The sequence below is a fragment of the Triticum aestivum genome, chromosome 7B, assembly GCF_018294505.1.
Source record: "Triticum aestivum cultivar Chinese Spring chromosome 7B, IWGSC CS RefSeq v2.1, whole genome shotgun sequence".
Classification (NCBI taxonomy): domain Eukaryota; kingdom Viridiplantae; phylum Streptophyta; class Magnoliopsida; order Poales; family Poaceae; genus Triticum; species Triticum aestivum.
Genome location: NC_057813.1, coordinates 721,918,300 through 721,923,349, shown reverse-complemented (window position 1 = coordinate 721,923,349; position 5,050 = coordinate 721,918,300).

Sequence of the window (5,050 nt, the reverse complement as noted above, 5' to 3'; positions counted from 1 at the left end):
ATTGTATGGAGGCATGCCCGAACCAGCACAACATCATGGAATACGTTCATCACATCTCCGCCGATGAAGCCCAAGAGAACCCTGAAGTCGTCATTGGTATGTTCTCTGTTAATAACATACCTGCAGTGATTTTATTTGACTCTGGGGCTTCCCACTATTTTTTTTCTCGGAGTTTTGTTACCCAAAACAAATTTCCTTGTTTGCTTTTGGGCAAGAATATGCTGGTACAAACCCCGAGATCTCTAATTAGAAGCAATCTAGTCTGCCGCAATCTGGAAGTCAATGTCAACGGAGTCTGTTTTCCAACTTCTTTGATACTTATTGAGTCTGATAAGTTGGATGTTATCTTGGGTATGAATTGGCTGACTCAGTATCAAGTGTGCATAAATTGTGCGACCCGAGAAGTCACTTTGACCAGCCAAGAAGGGCAGACTACAAAATTTTATGCTCGTAGAAGCATACCCTCAAAGGAAATGGTCTTCACAGTAGTGGCTGAATTGGAAGTAATTCTGATGGTCAGCGAGTTTCCTGATGTATTTCCAGAAGAACTGCCAGGCATGCCACATGATCGAGAGCTTGAGTTTGCAATAGATCTTGTGCCCTGGACCACACCAATACACAAGAAGTATTACCGAATTCCTTCATCAGAATTAGTGGAGCTAAAGAAACAGCTTGGTGAAATGCTCCAGAAAGGATATATTTGTCCCAGCTCTTCACCATGGGGATCACCTGCTATTTTCGTGGACAAGAAAGATGGCAGCCTCTGCATCTGTGTGGATTACCATCAGCTGAATGATGTCACGATCAAAAACAAATACCCACTACCAAGGATTGATGACATGTTTGATCAGCTCAGTGGGGCTAAGGTATTCTCCAAGATTGATTTACGGACTGGATACTATCAGCTCCAGATTAAAAAGGAGGATATTCCTAAGACCGCATTCACCACTCAATACGGTCTTTATGAATATACAGTTATGTCTTTTGGCCTCACCAACGCCCCTGCCTTCTGCATGCATATGATGAACAAAGTATTCATGGACTTCCTCAATAAGTTCATGGTAGACTTCATCGATGATATACTCATTTACTTAAGAAGTGAAGAAGAAGACAAAGAACACCTTCGAGCAGTGTTACAACGACTCCGCGAACATTAGTTATACGCCAAATTCAGTAAATGTGAGTTCTGGCTCAAGCAAGTTGGATTCCTTGGACATGTGCTATCCGTCGAAGGTATAGCCGTGGACCCGAGCAAAGTAAAGGATGTACTCGATTGGTTGCCACCCACAACTGTATCTCAGATCCGGAGTTTTCTTGGGTTAGCCGGATATTACCATCATTTCATTGAAGGGCTATCCAAGATTGCTAAACCCATGACAGAGCTGCTCAAGAAGGATAAGAAGTTTGAGTGGACTGAGGACTGTGAGAAAAGTTTCAATGAGTTAAAGAAACGGCTGACAACTGCTCCAGTATTGACTCTTACAGATATCTACCGCAGTTTTGATGTGTACTGCGATGCTTCCAGGAAAGGACTGGGATGCGTACTTATGCAAGACGGCAAGGTAGTAGCTTACGCCTCACGACAGCTACGACCCCACGAGGGAAATTATCCTACTCATGATTTGGAGTTGGCTGTGGTGGTTCATGCTTTAAAATTTTGGAGTCACTATATCATCGGGAAAAGGTGCCAAATTTTTACCGATCACAAAAGCCTCAAGTACATATTTACTCAACCACATTTAAATCTCCGTCAACGAAGATGGCTTGAGTTGGTCAAGGATTATGACCTTGGAATAAATTACCACCCGGGTAAGGCCAACATGGTTGCCGATGCGCTCAGTCGAAAGCCCGTCAGTTTAAATGTCATATTGGAATCTTTGCCTCCTGAACTTAAAGAAGAGGTTGCTCAGCTCAACCTGGTCATAGTTGAGGCTGGCCTTGCTAATATTTTGGAAGTTACCCCCACCCTTGAGGAAGAGATCCGCAAGGCCCAGCCAGATGACACCAATCTGCAAAAACGTGCCAAGCATATGGTAGCCAGTCAGACTTCCAATTTCTCGAAGGATCAGTTCGGTACCCTCCGAGTCCGGGGAAGGATTTGTGTACCCAATCAGGCAAATTTAAGGCAGAAGATCCTGTTAGAAGCCCACGAATCCTCATATTCAATTCACCCCGGAGGTACGAAAATGTATGAAGACCTTCAACAAATATTCTGGTGGGATGGAATGAAGAAAGACATTGCCTATTTCGTTGCCTGTTGCGACATATGCAACAAAGTAAAGGCAGAACATCAGAAGCCAGCAAGACTTCTCCAAGCGCTGCCAGTGTCACAATGGAAATGGGATGATGTCTGTATGGATTTCATCACAGGACTACCTAAGACCCGACGGGGCAATGATGCAATCTGGGTCATAGTGGATACATTAACCAATGTAGCCCACTTTATCCCGATCAGAACCACATATCGAGCAGATGAGCTTGCACAACTGTATGTATCCAGAATAGTCAGTCTACATGGAGACCCCCGAACCATCACTTCTGACCGAGGTTCACTCTTTACCTCCGCTTTTTGGTCCCGTCTCCATCAAGTCTTGGGGACAGAATTGAAATACAGTACCGCTTATCATCCTCAGACTGATGGACAGACAGAGCGGGTAAATCAAATACTCGAAGATATGCTGCGAGCCTGTGCTTTGGCCCAAGGACCAAAGTGGGAAGACTGTTTGCCGTATGTCGAGTTCTCTTATAACAATAGCTTCCAGACCAGTTTAAAGATGTCACCGTATGAAGCTTTGTATGGCCGTAAGTGCTGCACTCCGTTAAATTGGTCTCAAACCGGAGATAGCCATATTTTCGGAACGGATCTCATGCTGGAAGCCAAGAAACAAGTCAAGGAAATCAGGGACTGATTGTAGTTGGCCAAATCTCGACAGAAGAGTTATTATGATGCAAAGAACCGATAGATCAGTTTTGAACCCGGAGAGCATGTATACCTTCGAGTCACACCTATGAAAGGGGTCAAGAGATTTCAGACTCTTGGAAAATTGGCACCTAGATTTATTGTCCATTTCCTGTTATGACACGAGTGGGAACTGTTGCATATCAGTTGGAGCTACCCCCTGAATTGTCAGACGTGCACAACGTGTTTCATGTTTCACAGTTACGGCAATGCATATCGCCACCTAAGAAAAAGATGGATATGACATAAATAGAGCAGGCAAAGGATTTAACCTACGAATAGAGGCTAGTTAAAATCTTGGATCAAATGGAAAGAGTCACTCGCAGTAAAGCAAGGAAGTTTTACAAAGTCCAATGGAAGCATCACACAGAGTCAGAATCAACATGGGAATCAGAAGAATTTCTAAGGGCACATTATCCAGAATTGTTTTCCCAAGCAACCGAATCTCGAGGACAAGATTCATTCTAAGTGGCGGAGGTTCATGACAGCCTGGTTTTTTGCCCCTCTTTCTTTGCCTGGTTTTCAGTTGGTTTGAATTTGAGTTTGGAGTTTTTGAATCTTTCATTTGGACTTAACCACTTGGGTACCCCTTGACTTTCACCCAAGTGCTTCAACTCCTTCCCAAACCATCACTCCCTCTCTGGTTCACCTCATAATATCATTTGGAATATTTTTCTTTAATGAAAAATATTCAAATTCCCCTCCTAAACCCTAGCTAGCCCTTCGTGCTCCAAAGCAACCCTAATTTTTCATGCCCCTAAAATCCTGAGAAAAATCCCAATTATTCTTTGAACCCTAGGGCACCTTTATGAGCAAAAATATTTCATAACTCTTTGGAATATTTTGGCTACATAAAATATTTTCATTTCTGGACAGAAATGGTAGTTTCTACAGCAACTACCATTTTACTAGCTCCATTGTAGTTGGTTTTTCTTGTGCACCTTTACCTTAGTAAGTGTTGGCTAGCCTCCAAAGCCCAGCCCTCAACTCCTAGTGGTTTGACCCTAGTAAACATCCAAAGTTACTGTCCAGAAACTTACTTGGAGTGTAAACTCATTTCTACTGCACATGGAACCCAACCCAATTGTGGTAACACTCACCACTACCACGGACTACACGCCAGACATGAAGTTTGCGCTTAGGTTGGCCTAATGTCATAGTTCACGCGGTTACCACGTTTGTCCAAGCGTGCTGGCATGCAAAACACACGCTCTGAGTGCCGCCGAGCGCTCTGTTGCATGCGTGCTCGCTGCCCAGCCTGCCCGAGCGTGCCAAACCGCGCCACCATCTCCGTCTCCACCCACTTAACTCTGCTCTGGCACTCGCCAACGCCGGAGCTCGCCACAGCGGTTACGTGCACGGTCCGACCAACGCCACAGTGCGCGGCGCATTGTGCTCGTCGTCTTCCCTCGCCCCTGTGCTCGTCCACGTTTGCCAACAGTTCCCGCGTGAGCTCCGTCCTCTTGCCCCTCTCTCACTGGCGTCGTTCATCGTCGGGCGCCATGGACAGGTGTCCTCCGGCGGAGCCTGAACCCTCCTCGTCGCTCACCTATAAATACGGCCACACCCAGCCTCCTCGAGCACCCACATCCACTCTCACACACCCCACAAGCTAGTAGAAAGTCGTAGCCCGGCCGGGCAGGCCGCAGGCTGCCGTCCCTGAGCTTGAGCTCGCCGGCGATCCCCTTGGGTCGTCCCCACAGCTCCAGCCCCTCCCAGGCCAGGGCAACCCTTCCAGGGCCTCCGCCACTCTCCGGTGGAGCTATTCCGCCCTGTTAGAGCCCCTGGAGCCGCCCCTAGCCGTCGTCGTCTTCGTCTCCGATGACCGCTGCCCTCTGCCTCCACTGGAGAGGTTGTTTCCGATGTCGTCCGACCACCCCTAGCCACGTTATGGGTACGGGCAGGTGCGCCATCATCTTCTCTTTCGATCCCCCTTCTCGTTTTGGCCCAAGAGCCCTCGCCGCCGGCGTGTGCTCCGGAAAATCCCCGCCGCTCCTTGTTCCCCTCTCCCCCTCCACCTCACCTGACTAGCGGGGCCCACTAGTCAGTCACTCTGTACACGTGCGAAGCGGTACGAGTGGTGGCGCCCTG